The following is a 17993-nucleotide window of genomic DNA, read 5'->3' on the forward strand; positions in this document are numbered from 1 at the left end:
GACCTCAGAAGTCTGGTTGAGGTATAAGGAATCAATGATTTGTAAATGAAAGCTGGAGTTTTGTATAGTAAAAATTTGAAGGTAAGCAAACTTAATTTATACATTATACGATGTGCGACTGGGAGCCAGTGCGCTTTCTTAAGAAGGGGAGTCACGTGATCGAATTTCTTAGCTTTCATTATAAGTTTGATTGTTGCATTTTGGATAATCAGCAAACGTCTGATTTCATTTTGGGCTATTCCCTTGAATAGGGCAATTTTTGAAATAACCAAGGAGTGAATTAATATGTTAAGAGACTTTGGACATAGAAATTTTGAGACTGAACGGATTTGACAAAGTCTGTAGAAAGTTGATTTAACAATGTTACTAATGTGATCGTGGTAGGTTAGTTTATCATCGAAGATAACCCCTAAGATCTTAATGCTACTTATCAGCTGTAGAGTGGTACCCTTCATAGAAATTGGAAAGAACATGACATTTGATTTATTAACATTAAGAGCTAATCTGTTAGTATCAAGCCACTGGTGAATCTGTTCAAGTTTCTTATTAATAGTTATTGTTTCAAGAGAATTATTGGGATCAAGTGGATGTAAAAGCTGGATATCATCTGCATAAGCAAATACAGTAAAGCCAATGGATTGGCAGAGGGTCATGAGGGGTGCGAGAAAAATATTAAACAAAAGTGGAGAAAGAATGGATCCTTGCGGAATACCATATGTTGCTGAGAAACTTTCTGAAGTTGTATTGTTGAAGGACACAATTGATGAGTGATTTTCAAAGTACGATTTAAACCAAAGAAGAACCTGGTCTGTAATGCCTATGGATTGAAGTCTATCTATTAGAAGATTGTGGTCAATTGTGTCAAACGCCGATGAAAGATCAATGGAGATCAGAAGGACAGATGAATGATGATCCAGAAAGTAAAGTACGGAGGTGGACATGACAATCAATGAATGTTCAGTAGAGTGATGCTGTCTAAAGCCTGTTGATTTGGATGTAAGATATTCGTTTATTCTATAAACTCTTCACATTTTCTGCTCCTTACCTACCACTGACAAACCCGGTCTAATCAGCTTGTATGAACAAAGGGAGCAAACTTGCTAGTCGGTCAACTAAACGTTTAGCTACAATCTTATTATCTAAATTGAGGAGGGATACTAGAAAATATCAAGTTTCAAGTTCAAGTTTCAAGTTTATTTAAGGCTTGATATACCAACCATCACATGTATCTGGACGGTTTACAATGTTAAGAATTAAAAAAAACCAAACCTGTTACATTTTAAAAATGTAATTAATATGAAATTTAAAAAAAAAGGTAAAACTAAAACTATGACAAATTAGGACTTATTAGAGACAAAAGGTACTAGGGGGTAGGGATGTTTTAATTACAATATATAAAAAAAAATATAAGAGGAAAGATAGAGGGGTAGGGAATAACGAGAGGAAGGTAGGGATGGCATATCTTAAAAAAAGAAAAGATAAAAAGTTGTTTTGTTTTTTTCCATTTATTGATAGGCATCTTTAAAAAGAAATGTTTTAAGATTCGTTTTAAATTTGTTTAGGGAGTTTTCATTACGGAGATAAAGAGGCATTGAGTTCCAGAGCGAGAGTGCGACTAAAGAAAAGATGGAATTTCTAGTGTAGAATAGGTCCTTGATTGAGAGTACTGTCAATAAGTTTTGATTCGTACATCTAAGGACCCTAGAAGGGGTATGAGGAATGAGATATTTGTCTAGGAATACTGGAAGGTGGGAGGTCTTTATTTTAAAAGTTAACAGAAGAATTTTATATGTAGTTCGGTGGGAAACAGGTAACCAATGTATTTCTCGAAAGAGCGGGGTAACGTGATCGTATTTTTTGGCTTTATATATAAGATTGATTGCAGTATTTTGGATTAATTGTAATGTGTGGGTTTCTTTTTGAGTTATGCCATGATAAAGAGAGTTACAATAGTCTATGTGTGAAATGATTAAAGAATGAATTAGGATTTGGATCGAAGATGGTTCTAGAACAGAAGTTATAGAATGAATTAAACGGAGTTTGTAAAAACAGTTTTTGGTCAAGGAACTAATTTGATAATGATAAGTAAGGTCTTTGTCGAAGATGACTCCTAGAAGTTTGAGTTTAGGTACTATTTGTAGGGGAACTGAATTGATAAATATTTGTCCGATTAGATAGTCCTTATTTTTGTAAGGGAATAGAATCCCTCGAGATTTAGCTATGTTAAGTGATAGTTCCTATCAGCAAAGTAAGAAGAAAACCAAAGAAGAGCTGAATCGGTTTTTTCCGCTGTCTTTGAGACGGTCGAGGAGTAAGTCATGGTCGATTGTATCAAAGGCAGCCGATAGATCAAGGGATATCATAAGAACTGATTTCCCATGGTCCTGATAATATAAGATAGTGGTAGTGAGACCTAGTAGAGATAGTTCAGTTGAGTGGTTAGAACGAAATCCAGTTTGATTTGGGTGTAGTGTGTTTGTTTGTTCAAAGAATTCGGAAATCTGAAAGAAGATCCACTTTCCCTTCCTGGTTTACAGAGGATGATTATTGCACTGGTTGCATGGAATCAGGGAGTTCCTCCCCACGATGCATCCCATTAAATACCTGTACCATCAAATGTATCAACTGCAGAGCAAAGATCTTATAAAAACCGGAAGATATTGGAAATTTTTGCCCACAGTGCCAGCATTGGCACCGGAAGAGAACCCATCCAACCTAGGAGTTTCCAATACAGAGGCCCTTCCAATACAGCAAGCAATTCACTGGAGAGCATAGAGAAATGCTCTGTATTCTGTCCACCAGCACTTGGGTTCAGCCTTAACCTCACTATCAATGGTTCCAGCCACAGCCAATAATTTGTAGCTTTCTAATTTTCTTCAGGAGCCTATATCAGTGTTCTGGAATGGACACAAACATATCTTGATTAAGAAGTCCACCAACAGAGGAAAATATAGCACAATTTAGCGCAGCTCCTATGGAACTTCACCCCAGAGTGACCACTCACTCCAATGACATCACTTCCTCAGGTGCTGCTCTTTGACTACCTCGGAAGCGGTAATCATCTTCTCTCCCTCCTTAGGTTTGAATGTACCACCTCTACAACATGCCTAGGACCCATTCATCCTAACAGACAGTGAAATGTAACCTAGATCTGCATACCATAGAGCTACAACCTGAACCACAAGTCTATCACAACTGCAGCTTTCTCTATAAATCATAGCATCTGATGATATTTAAAATTAAACACACAAGAAGCAATTTGATAAAGGATGCTTAAAGTTAGGCTCCAAAAATCTGAGTGCTAAGCTAGTACTGCAAAACAGCAAACTAACATGCCAAATTTGTTATAGAATACTGGTGTAAGTTGGCAGTTACGTGCCAACTTTTAAGCATACTCATGCCATGTGAACAGCAGGGGTAAATGCATCTTCCTAACTATGGCATCATTCACATGCAGCTAACAGCATGCTGTAAGACGTGTGCATCATTTAACGACATTCCCATGGCTTGCTCATGCCTCTTCCACATCAATGCCCCCCTATGCAGTTATGTACTAGAACCGTGTTCTTCAACCGCCGGTCCGCAGAAATTTTCTGCCGGTCCACAGGGCCGGCATGTCCATTGGGCAGAAGACAGTATTCTTCAGCCACCGGTTCATGGTGTGATCAACGTGGCGTCTTCAGGCCAGCTCCCTGAGTTCTGCAGTGCACAAAGCTGTGGGAAAAAGATCCTATGTACATCCTACGCCTGAACCGGAAGCCTTCTCTCTGACGTCTTTAAGTCAGAGGGAAGGCTTCCAGATGAGGCACGGGACGCTGCCCACAATGCAGCACTCAGGGAGCCGGCCCAAAGACGCCGTGTTGATCGCACCATGGACCGGCCCGAAGATAACACCGGGGGGCAGGCCAGAAGGCAAGGCACAGCATGGAGGGAGAGAGACAACAATGGTAGGGGGAATGCTTTTATTTTTTATTTTTTTTTTTTTTTCCATTATTTTTTATTTTCTAATTTTTCATAAAGTGTACATAATAATAAATTACAATTGATAAATGCATATTATCACTTTTATATCTAATACATTATATATCTGAATTTGATTTTCCCCCCTCACCCTCCCCCCTCCCTTTCATTACTTTAATATTAATATTTTAATTTTCAAATTTTTATAAAAAGTATACAACATATTAGAATACAATTGATAAATATTCAATAACTTTTTTATATCTAATACAATATAATCTAAACAATTTTTTGTCCCATTTCCCTCCCCTCACCCTTTTATTACCTTTTATTCATACGTTACATTTTGTATAATATATTATAACATACTATGTATAAATTAATTTTTCTTACCCCCCCTTTATGTGTGTCATAAAAAAAAAAATCCTTAAAAGAAGAAAAGAAGAAGAAAACATCATATTATTTATTCATTACAGTATTTTGTCAATGGCCCCCATATTTTTATAAATTTATTATATGTCCCCTTTTGTATTGCTATTGTTCTTTCCATTTTGAAAATATGACATATTGTATTCCACCAAAATGTGTAATTTAGGTTGTTGTAATTTTTCCAATTGTTAGTTATATGTTGAATGGCAACCCCTGTCATAATTAATAAAAGCTTATTATTTTCTGGTGAAATTTGACTTTTTATTCTCATCATTGTTCCAAATAAAATTGTATCATATGATATTGCAATATGATTTTCCATTAATTTATTAATTTGTGGCCAAATTGAATTCCAAAAAATTTTAATATAAGGACAATGATATAATAAATGATCTAATGTCCCTGGTTCTAGATTACAGTGCCAGCATCTATTAGACTTAGAACTGTCTAATTTTTGCAAACGAGTAGGGGTCTAAAAAGCTCTATGTAATAAAAAGAACCATGTTTGTCTCATAGACGCTGACACTGTACATCCCATTCTCCAAGACCAAATTAGTGGCCATTGAGATGCATTAATTTGATGTCCAATCTCAATGCTCCAAATGTCTCTTAGACCATTTTTTGGTTTTTTATTTAAATATCCAGATATTAATTTATACCACAATGCGGCTTGATGTCCTAGGAAGTCTGCTTTAAAGCATAAGAACTTTAAACTATATTGATTATTCAATGTTTTCCATTCAGGGAACCCAACCTGAATGGCCTGCTTCAATTGCAACCATTTAAAACTTTGTGTTTTATTGAAACCAAATCTGTGTTGCAATTGTGGAAAATCCAGCAGTTTACCTTCTGAGATAATATCATCTAGAGTTCTAATGCCTGCATTAATCCAGTTCTTCCAAAGGATTTGAGCTCCGCCAATTTTGATCTTGGAGTTTATCCATATGGATTGATTAGTTGATTTGTATATTGGGATGGGTGTTAATTTATCAATAAATCTCAATGTTTTCCAAGTATCCATTATTATTTTATTTTCTTTGTATCTTTTAGGTATATTAATACTTGGTAGATGAACTAAATTTAGGGGAAACATAAGGCGCCATTCCAAATATAACCAATCTGGTGCATTATCTATAAGTTCTGGGAGGATCCAATACATACCCTGACGTAGAATATAGGCTTGATGGTACCTATAGAAATTTGGAAAATTTACCCCTCCCTCCTTAATTGATTTTTGTAAGGTTACTAAAGCTATTCTAGGTGTTTTACCAAGCCAAAGAAATTTTGTTAATATTCTATTAAGCTTTTTATAAAAGGACCCCTGAAAATAAATAGGTATCATACTCATTTGGTAGCAAACCACAGGCAACATCATCATTTTTATAGTTTGAACTCTTCCCCACCAAGAAATATGTAATGGGTTCCATTGCTCACATAACTCCGTTACTTTTTTTAATACATATTTTTCATTTTCTTTTACAGTATCTTCAATTGTTTTTTTAACTTGAATGCCTAGATATTTAAATCCTTCTTCTTTCCATATGAATGGAAAAGTATCAAATAATCCTTTTACACAGTAAACATTCAAGGGTATAATTTCAGATTTATTCCAATTAATTTTATAACCTGAAAATTTGCCAAACTTATCAATTAATTCCAATAAAGAAGATAAGGTAGACTCTGGATTTCTCAAATAAAGCAAAATATCATCCGCATAAGCCGAAATTTTATATTCCATATCTGAATATGGAATACCTTGTATCTCCCTCGTTTGCTGTATTGCTAACAATAAGGGTTCTAATACAACATCAAATAACAAAGGAGATAAAGGACAGCTTTGTCTAACTCCCCTCTGCAATTGAAAACCATCAGATATCATATTATTAATATTTAATCTTGCAATCGGGAAGCTATACAATGTTTTTACCATTTGTATAAATCCAGAACCTATACCAAACCATTCTAAAGCCTGATACATAAAATTCCATTCTACCCTATCAAATGCTTTCTCGGCATCTAATGAAACTGTAAAGGCCGGTTCATCCATTTTTTTTGATAAGTTTAGCATGTGAAATAATAGTCTAGAGTTATTGGAGGAATGTCTTTTAGCAACGAAACCCGTTTGATGCATATCTATAATATGTGGGAGAGCTTTGGCTAATCTCAAAGCCAAAATTTTCGCCAAAAGTTTATTATCAACATTTATCAAAGATATAGGCCTGTAGTTCGAAACCAAAGTAGGATCTTTATTTGGCTTAGGCAAAACAATTATTATTGATTCAGCCATAGTACCTTTTATATTACCTTTTATAAGTTGTGTCTGATATAATTTTAATAAATGTGTGGAGAGGATATTTTGAAATGTTTTATAAAATTCTACTGTGTAACCATCACCACCTGGAGCGGATCCAACTCTAAGAGATCTCAATGCTGTTTCTAATTCTTTTAATGATATAGGTTCTTCTAAACTTCGTTTTATATGATCAGGAATTTTAGGTCCATTAATTAAATCTAAAAAATTTTTTCCATCTTTTTGTTTCTCCAAATAAGGTTCGGAAGAATATAGATCCTTATAAAAATTTAAAAATTGTTTTAATATTATATTTGTTTGATTTGTTATTATACCATTATCATCTTTTATTCCATTAATATTAGTTCTCCTTTTTTTTGCCTTAAGATAATTTGCTAATAATTTTCCCGCCTTATTAGAATTTCCATAATACACTGTTTGCTTGGAAAACAAATCTTTTCTTATCATTTTTGAAGTTAATTCATTATATTTACCTTTTACTTTCAAAAGAGCTTGCAAAACTTCATATTCCCATTTACTTATCAATTTAGCTTCTAATATTTTTATTTCTTTTTCTAATTCTATATATTGTTTTTTAATTTGTTTCCTAATAAAAGCTGAGTATGATATAATATTACCCCTCATAGTTGCTTTAAATGCATCCCATACATTCTCTATAGATGTATCTTCCACTAAATTTGTTTGAAAAAATTCATTAATTTGTGTTTTAAAATTTTCCAAAAATTTGTCATCCACAAGCAATGCATTATCAAATCTCCAAAGAGGTCTATTATTTTCTAATTGATCTAATTGTAATTCTATCCATATTCCCGCATGATCCGAAATGATAATAGGATCAATGGAGGCTTTAATCACCTGTTGCACTTTATTTGTTGAAACAAAAATATAATCTATTCTTGAAAATGATTTATGAACCTGTGAACAAAATGAATATTCCTGATCATTAAAATGAAGAATACGCCATATATCCTTCAAATCGCATGATCGAACTAAATTATCTAGACCTAAAGATTTAATATTTTTACCTGGTTTTTTATCCAATAATGGATCCATTATAGCATTAAAATCTCCAGCCACCACTAAATTAGAGGCAGCCAGTGGTAATAACATATTTTGTAGCTTTTTGAAAAATTCTGATTGATTCGAATTAGGGGCATATATATTAAATAACGTCAGGGTATCTTTTCCCATACCTATATCGATATGTATCCATCTTCCATGTGGATCTGAACTTTTTACCTTTATATTGGCCATACATTTTTTATTTATAAGAATTGCAACCCCTGCTTTTTTACCCACTGCTGGAGCAAAAAAACATTCCTTTATCCATCCACCTGATAATTTCTGTGATTCCTTCATATTAAGATGGGTCTCTTGCAGACAGTAAATATCCGCATTTTGCTTTTTTAAAAATGTTAATACTTTTTTCCTTTTAATTACATGATTCAGGCCATTGACATTAATAGAATATATTTTAAAAGACATTATACATTTTAATACTTTTCATTATCTTATTCTTCCTCTCCTCTTTCATATTTAATATCCAAAAAATTTTCTTCATGACACACATATTTAACCCTAATGTATCTCCCTTAATTATTCTAGTAAATATTCTCCTTGTCCCTCCCTTTCCCACCCAGTACATTGGCTGCTTAAGGATACACATTGGAACTGTAATCCAAACATTCTCCCCATTCCAGGCAATCAATATTCAATATTTAAACAAATTTCCCTTCTATCTATCTATATTGATCTTTTATATCTTTAATCATTTTCCATAACATTTCATTAATGTATCATTATCCATTTAACAATATGTTAATTTGTATTTCCTTAGTATTATGATTTCAACATATAATTATTTTAAACATATATGTAGTGTATTATTTAATAATTTTCCTATATTTTGTTCTTTCTTTCATATAATTATTATTGTCTTTTCTTTGTATTGTTTTCCTCCATTTCTTCAGATATTTCGATATGTCATATTTTCTAATTTTTCATAGAGTCTTCAAAACCATCTTAATGTTCTATGTTAAAATATCATAGGTTCTGGTTTAGAGAGAAAATCTTTTAGTTTTTCGGGATCCTCAAAATATAAGGATTTGTCTCCAGATGATACTCTCATTTTCGCCGGGTAGTATAGACCATATTTAAATCCTTTTTCTTTTAGTAGAGGTCTCATGTCTAGTAGTCTTTTTCTTTTATTTGCTGTGTTTTTGGCGAAGTCTGGTAAAAACCATAATCTTGATCCTTTATAATTTAGGTTTTTATCTTTTTTTGCAGCATTTAGTATCTCTAGTGCTTGTTGGTATCTCAGCATTTTGAAAATTATTGGTCTTGGTCTGTTTTTGTTTTCTAAATTTTTAATTGGGATTCTATGCGCCCTTTCAATTTCAATTGGTTGTTTCAAGTCTAACTGTAGTATTTTTGGAATTAAATTTTCAAGGAAAAGGATAGTATTTTTTCCCTCTAAATTTTCTTGTATTCCAAAAAGTTTGATGTTCTTCCTTCTTCCTCTATTCTCGTAGTCCTCCAGTTGATCTTTTAATTTATTTAATTCCAGGCTGTCGTTTTTACATCTTTTTGATTCACATTCTATAGTTTCCATTTTTGATTCTAGTTCAGTTGTTCTTTTGTTGTTAACTTCCATTTGTCTATGAATATTTAAAATTTCTTCTTTCATTTCCGACATATTAGTTATAGTTTCCTTGAGCATTTGTTTGATTTGTTTTAGTTCTTCCATAACTTCTGCTTTGCTTAAAATGTCTGATTCTTCGATAGGAAGTGGTATCTTGCTTGGTGTTATTTGGTCTTGTTTCTGTCTTTTTGCAGATGTACCAGCCTCATTTTTGTTTTGTCTGGTACTTGCCATGTTATTGTTTTCTTTTTCTTGGTTATTCTTATTTCTTATATTTAGTCTCTTAGATTTGGTATTCTTAGGTTTTTAATCTCTTTTCTTCCAAGATTTAGTTCTATCTTTTGAAGTAGAAATTTTCTTTTTAAGCCCTTTTCTTTTCCTCAGTTATCTGTCATAATCTTGAATATTCCTTTTTTAGTTTATTTATCTCTTTAATATTAGCTAGATGGTTATTTTTGATTTTTTTCCTTCTTTTTTTTCCTTTACCTATGTCAGTTTGAAAATTCTTTTCTTTTTTCTTTTACTTTTCTCACTTTCACTGTTTCAATGAAGGAGGGGAACTTTCAGTCCAACAACATTTCCTTCCCTTAGATCTCTCTCAGATTAGTCAATTCCTTTCACAAGTTTTAATTCACTATCTCTGACATTCACTCTTTCTCTCAATGAGACACCGTTTCAGCGTTGACAAAAAAAAAAAAAAAAAAAAAATTCTTAGTATTTTTTTCTCCTCTCACAAGCCCAATCGCAGCTTTGATTGAGGAGAGCAACACTTTATAGAGTTATTTTCCCTTATTTTGACCAACTTGAAGCAAATTGTCTTCTGTTTTTTCTCAGCGTCTCTCAATTGCCTCGATGTCTTGCTGCTTCAGTTTTTTAAAGTTCCGTTGATCCTTTTCTCTGTCTCCTCTCTCACAAGCCCAATCGCAGCTTTGTCAGAGGAAAGTAGTATTCAATTCAGTATTTTTATTTATTTTAGTAAGCTGATATTTATTTGTTTTCAGCGCTTCGGCACTTAATTATTGAGAGAAAATGCCGGTATTCCTCTCTCTCAATTTTCTTTATTCAATCCCCTTTTTATCAAAGGATAATCTTTTTCCTTCTTTTGGTTTCAATATATCTGGTCGGAATACAAATTTCTTTCACAATTTCTCCAATCAAACTGTTTGATCACTCACATGTACTTCGCGGTTTCAGCGCTGCATTCAAGTTTAATGAAACCGCCGAAAATACTAACGGCTCTCTGCCTTCCCGACTCTTGTCAGCACATATCTCACTTCATCTATAGCAATTCAGCTTTTTTTTTTTTCTTTTTTTGATTTCAGTTTTATCTGGTCGGAACACAACCTTTCTTCACAATTTCCCAATCAAATTATCTGGTCATTCACATGCACCTCGCAGTCTCAGTACTGCTTTCAAGCCTCATTGAAACCGCCGAAAACACAAACAGCGCTCTGCTTTCCCGACTCTTGTCAGCTTTTTTCTGTTTCAGTTATATCTGGTCGGAACATAAACTTTTTTCACAATTTCGCCAATCAAACTGTTTGATCACTCACATATACTTCGCGGCTTCAGCGCTGCATTCAAACTTCACGAAACCGCCGAAAACACAAACGGCTCTCTGCTTTCCCGACTCTTGTCAGCACATACCTCACTTCAACTGCAGCAATTTAGGATTTTATTTTGTATCATTTGTTCAGCTTTTTAAATATATATTTTCTATATAATTATTTTGAAGGAAAAAATTTTTTTTTTATATTTCATTGCCTGGATGGTGAGGAGCTTCACGATCACACCTCCATCCGTGCTCGCGTTAAGCCACGCCCCCTTTCAGCAACACTTCCATTATTTTTCCAACAACTGAAGTGAGGCTCACTGGCCTGTAGTTTCCTGCTTCATCCCTGTGACCACTTTTATGAATAGGGACCACATCCACTCTCCTCCAATCCCCAGGAATCACTCCCGTCTCCAGAGATTTGTTGAACAAGTCTTTAATAGGACTCGCCAGAACCTCTCTGAGTTCCCTTAGTATCCTGGGATGGATCCCGTCTGGTCCCATCGCTTTGTCCACCTTCAGTTTTTCAAGTTGCTCATAAACACCCTCCTCCGTGAACGGCGCAGAATCTACTCCATTTTCTCGTGTAACTTTGCCGGACAATCTCGGTCCTTCTCCAGGATTTTCTTCTGTGAACACAGAACAGAAGTATTTGTTTAGCACATTTGCTTTCTCCTCATCACTCTCCACATATTTGTTCCCAGCATCTTTAAGCCTAGCAATTCCATTTTTTATCTTCCTCCTTTCACTAATATATCTGAAAAAATTTTTATCTCCCTTTTTTACATTTTTAGCCATTTGTTCTTCCGCCTGTGCCTTCGCCAAACGTATCTCTCTCTTGGCTTCTTTCAGTTTCACCCTGTAGTCTTTTCTGCTCTCCTCTTCTTGGGTTTTTTTATATTTCATGAACGCCAACTCTTTCGCCTTTATTTTCTCAGCCACTAGGTTGGAGAACCATATCGGCTTCCTTTTTCTTTTGTTTTTATTGATTTTCTTCACATAAAGGTCCGTAGCCATTTTTATCACTCCTTTCAGCTTAGACCACTGTCTTTCCACTTCTCTTATGTCCTCCCATCCTAACAGCTCTTTCTTCAGGTACTTTCCCATTGCATTAAAGTCCGTACGTTTGAAATCTAGGACTTTAAGTATCGTGCGGCCGCTCTCCACTTTAGCCGTTATATCAAACCAAACCGTTTGATGATCGCTACTACCCAGGTGAGCACCCACTCGAACATTAGAGATACTCTCTCCATTTGTGAGGACCAGATCCAATATCGCTTTTTCCCTTGTGGGTTCCGTCACCATTTGTCTGAGCAGAGCCTCTTGAAAGGCATCCACAATCTCCCTACTTCTTTCCGATTCCGCAGACGGAACATTCCAGTCCGCATCCGGCAGGTTGAAATCTCCCAACAGCAGAACCTCCTCTTTCCTTCCAAACTTTTGGATATCCACAATCAGATCCTTATCAATTTGCTGCGATTGAGTCGGAGGTCTGTAGACTACACCCACGTAGATAGAAGTTCCATCTTCTCTTTTCAGAGCAATCCATATCGCTTCTTCCTCTCCCCAGGTCCCTTGCATTTCGGTCGCTTGGATATTGATCTTTACATAGAGAGCTACTCCTCCACCTTTATGACCATCTCTGTCCTTCCTAAAAAGATTATATCCCGGTATGTTTGCATCCCATCCATGTGATTCACTGAACCATGTCTCTGTGATAGCAACAATATCTAGATCTGCCTCTAATATCAGGGCTTGCAGATCATGAACTTTGTTGCTTAGACTGCGAGCATTTGTGGTCATCGCTTTCCAGCTATTTTTCAGCGATAATCTCCTTTTTCGTATGGATTTTTGTGTCGTTTCACTTTCCGTTGCAATACTAAGAAATGAGTTGCTGATATTGCAGCCTTTACTACTATCACATCTTTTCTTTTGCCGGGGGTGGTCTCTATAATTGTCCTTCGTACATACACCACCCCCACCTTCTAGTTTAAATGCCTAGAAAAATATTGTCTAAATTTCTCTGCAAGGTTTCTTTTTCCTGCTGTAGTAATATGTAGCCCATCAGTGCAATATAGCTTCTTGTCCTTCCATGTATTTCCCCATCCTCCTATGTATCTGAAGCCTTCTTGATGACACCAGGCTCTGAGCCATCTATTAAAGTCCAAGTAAACAAACCCCAAAAATAGATTGTAATCTTACCCTCTCTAACTGTATTCCATTTGTCTCTTTCTCACAGTTCTGCACTGTCAGTTTAATATCCATCCCTTAAGTTCCCATAGGATTCTATCCAGCTATCTCCCTATGTTTAAAAAAAAACAACAAAAAACTGTATCTTCACTGGAAAATGTCCAGACAAATCTTTTGTAATCCGCCTTGACCTGCAAGGTATAGGCGGAATAGAAATCCGTAATGTAATGTAATGTAATGTAATGACACAACTGGAATTGATACTATTTCAGAATCTGCCAGGTACTTGTGCCCTGGATTGGCCACTCTTTGGGACATTGCTGAAACAAGGCTGCCCTGTGAACTTCTAAAAAGCTAAGTTACTCAACATTTCATATTCTGCTCTTTTCACTGGTTTTCAGCATTATATCTGCTTAATTTCTCTTCTCCTCCCTGTTTCTAACTAAAAAAAATATAAAAAAGCACAAAAAAATAAATCCTTCTCTTTCCTCTGTTAAATCTTATTTCCTCTTCCTGCATTTTTGTTTAAAATACTGTGTTTTAGGTGGTATAGAGCCTATATTTCTGGTGCCTGTGGCTCAGGGTGACTAAAGTAGGGAAAATCCTGTTATAAATCCTGTGTTTTAGGGTAACACTGATAGAACCTGCATTTTTGTTTAAAATACTGTGTTTTAGGTGGTATAGAGCCTATATTTCTGGTCACTTCACAACCAATCAAGATGACCTTTATTCTATGCAATCACTGTGGTGCTTTAATTCCAAGACATACTATTTGGAGGCTTAAGGCTTGCCCCATCTGTCTTCAACTTACCAGTATTAAGGAGGAGCTCTGCAAACTTAAACAGGAATTGAATACAATTAAAGCAGCTTCCATCACTCCACAAAATTATACCAACTTACCACCTCTACCTCAAAGAATAAAACAGCCCAGGAATAAATGGGTCACAGTAGGCTCAGGAAGACTGCGACATGTAACACAGAAACATCCACCTTCACTAATATTACCTCTACAGAATTCCTTCGCTCCACTAGTGCACTGCGATACTCAGGAAAACAGAAGGGAGGTGGGACTTGAACCAATGAAGGAAACTGAAGAGAACAAGAGCACCCTAAGTACAAATAAAAAAGCCAAAAACAGAAAACTATTACTGTTGGGAGATTCCATCATCAGAGGCATTAACCTTGGAACACAGGGCGAGGAGACCAAAATAGTGAAATGTCTTCCAGGATCCTCAGCTACCAGGAGTTCCAGGCAAATACTGACTATAATTAAGGAAGAAACTAAGGATTTTAACACTGATGTTGTTATCCATCTGGGAACAAATGACCTGGCCAACAACTCCACACTTGCAGCACAAAAAGCTTTTCGGGAGCTTGGTGAGGGCGTGAAACCTTTTGTAAAGACTTTAGCTTTTTCTGAAATACTGCCTGCATATGGAAAAGGAGAGCAAAGAGTGAAAAACACAGAGGACTTTAATAGATGGCTCAAAGCCTGGTGTCATCAAGAAGGCTTCAGGTACATAGGAGGATGGGGAAATACATGGAAGGACAAGAAGCTATATTGCACTGATGGGCTACATATTACTACAGCAGGAAAAAGAAACCTTGCAGAGAAATTTAGACAATATTTTTCTAGGCATTTAAACTAGAAGGTGGGGGTGGTGTATGTACGAAGGACAATTATAGAGACCACCCCCGGCAAAAGAAAAGATGTGATAGTAGTAAAGGCTGCAACATAAGCAATATCAGCAACTCATTTCTTAGTATTGCAACGGAAAGTGAAACGACACAAAAATCCATACAAAAAAGGAGATTATCGCTGAAAAATAGCTGGAAAGCGATGACCACAAATGCTCGCAGTCTAAGCAACAAAGTTCATGATCTGCAAGCCCTGATACTAGAGGCAGATCTAGATATTGTTGCTATCACAGAGACATGGTTCAGTGAATCACATGGATGGGATGCAAACATACCGGGATATAATCTTTTTAGGAAGGACAGAGATGGTCATAAAGGAGGAGGAGTAGCTCTCTATGTAAAGACCAATATCCAAGCGACCGAAATGCAAGGGACCTGGGGAGAGGAAGAAGCGATATGGATTGCTCTGAAAAGAGAAGATGGAACTTCTATCTACGTGGGTGTAGTCTACAGACCTCCGACTCAATCGCAGCAAATTGATAAGGATCTGATTGTGGATATCCAAAAGTTTGGAAGGAAAGGGGAGGTTCTGCTGTTGGGAGATTTCAACCTGCCGGATGCGGACTGGAATGTTCCGTCTGCGGAATCGGAAAGAAGTAGGGAGATTGTGGATGCCTTTCAAGAGGCTCTGCTCAGACAAATGGTGACGGAACCCACAAGGGAAAAAGCGATATTGGATCTGGTCCTCACAAATGGAGAGAGTATCTCTAATGTTCGAGTGGGTGCTCACCTGGGTAGTAGCGATCATCAAACGGTTTGGTTTGATATAACGGCTAAAGTGGAGAGCGGCCGCACGATACTTAAAGTCCTAGATTTCAAACGTACGGACTTTAATGCAATGGGAAAGTACCTGAAGAAAGAGCTTTTAGGATGGGAGGACATAAGAGAAGTGGAAAGACAGTGGTCTAAGCTGAAAGGAGCGATAAAAATGGCTACGGACCTTTATGTGAAGAAAATCAATAAAAACAAGAGAAAAAGGAAGCCGATATGGTTCTCCAACCTAGTGGCTGAGAAAATAAAGGCGAAAGAGTTGGCGTTCATGAAATATAAAAAAACCCAAAAAGAGGAGAGCAGAAAGGACTACAGGGTGAAACTGAAAGAAGCCAAGAGAGAGATACGTTTGGCAAAGGCACAGGCGGAAGAACAAATGGCTAAAAATGTAAAAAAGGGAGATGAAAATTTTTTCAGATATATTAGTGAAAGGAGGAAGATAAAAAATGGAATTGCTAGGCTGAAAGATGCTGGGAACAAATATGTGGAGAGTGATGAGGAGAAAGCAAATGTGCTAAACAAATACTTCTGTTCTGTGTTCACAGAAGAAAATCCTGGAGAAGGACCGAGATTGTCTGGCAAAGTTACACGAGAAAATGGAGTAGATTCTGCGCCGTTCACGGAGGAGGGTGTTTATGAGCAACTTGAAAAACTGAAGGTGGACAAAGCGATGGGACCAGACGGGATCCATCCCAGGATACTAAGGGAGCTCAGAGAGGTTCTGGCGAGTCCTATTAAAGACTTGTTCAACAAATCTCTGGAGACGGGAGTGATTCCTGGGGATTGGAGGAGAGCGGATGTGGTCCCTATTCATAAAAGTGGTCACAGGGATGAAGCAGGAAACAACAGGCCGGTGAGCCTCACTTCAGTTGTTGGAAAAATAATGGAAGTGTTGCTGAAAGAAAGGATAGTGTATTTCCTTGAATCTAATGGGTTACAGGATCCGAGGCAACATGGCTTTACAAAAGGTAAATCGTGCCAAACGAACCTGATTGAATTTTTTGATTGGGTGACCAGAGAGCTGGATCGAGGACATATGCTAGATGTAATTTACTTGGATTTCAGCAAAGCCTTTGATACAGTTCCTCATAAGAGGCTGTTGAACAAACTTGAAGGGCTGAAGTTAGGACCCAAAGTGGTGAACTGGGTCAGAAACTGGCTGTCGGACAGACGCCAGAGGGTGGTGGTTAATGGAAGTCGCTCGAAGGAAGGAAAGGTGACTAGTGGAGTCCCTCAGGGTTCGGTGCTGGGGCCAATCCTGTTCAATATGTATGTAAGTGACATTGCTGAAGGGTTAGAAGGAAAAGTGTGCCTTTTTGCAGATGATACCAAGATTTGTAACAGAGTAGACACCGAAGAGGGAGTGGAAAATATGAAAAAGGATCTGCAAAAGTTAGAGGAATGGTCTAATGCCTAGCAACTAAAATTCAATGCAAAGAAATGCAGAGTAATGCATTTGGGGATTAATAATAGGAAGGAACCGTATATGCTGGGAGGAGAGAAGCTGATATGCACGGACGGGGAGAGGGACCTTGGGGTGATAGTGTCCGAAGATCTAAAGGTGAAAAAACAGTGTGACAAGGCAGTGGCTGCTGCCAGAAGGATTCTGGGCTGTATAAAGAGAGGCGTAGTCAGTAGAAGGAAGAAGGTGTTGATGCCCCTGTACAGGTCATTGGTGAGGCCCCACTTGGAGTATTGTGTTCAGTTTTGGAGACCGTATCTGGCGAAAGACGTAAGAAGACTTGAGGCGGTCCAGAGGAGGGCGACGAAAATGATAGGAGGCTTGCGCCAGAAGACGTATGAGGAGAGACTGGAAGCCCTGAATATGTATACCCTAGAGGAAAGGAGAGACAGGGGAGATATGATTCAGACGTTCAAATACTTAAAGGGTATTAACGTAGAACAAAATCTTTTCCAGAGAAAGGAAAATGGTAAAACCAGAGGACATAATTTGAGGTTGAGGGGTGGTAGATTCAGGGGCAATGTTAGGAAATTCTACTTTACAGAGAGGGTGGTGGATGCCTGGAATGCGCTCCCGAGAGAGGTGGTGGAGAGTAAAACTGTGAATGAGTTCAAAGAAGCGTGGGATGAACACAGAAGATTTAGAATCAGAAAATAATATTAAAGATTGAACTAGGCCAGTTACTGGGCAGACTTGTACGGTCTGTGTCTGTGCATGGCCGTTTGGAGGAGGATGGGCAGGGGAGGGCTTCAATGGCTGGGAGGGTGTAGATGGGCTGGAGTAAGTCTTAACAGAGATTTCAGCAGTTGGAACCCAAGCACAGTACTGGGTAAAGTTTTGGATTCTCGCCCAGAAATAGCTAAGAAGAAAAATAAAAATAAAAATAATAATTTAAATTGAATCAGATTGGGCAGACTGGATGGACCATTCGGGTCTTTATCTGCCGTCATCTACTATGTTACTATGTTACTCTTGGAAA

The sequence above is a fragment of the Geotrypetes seraphini genome, chromosome 1 (genome assembly GCF_902459505.1).
Source record: "Geotrypetes seraphini chromosome 1, aGeoSer1.1, whole genome shotgun sequence".
NCBI classification, from domain to species: Eukaryota; Metazoa; Chordata; class Amphibia; order Gymnophiona; family Dermophiidae; genus Geotrypetes; species Geotrypetes seraphini.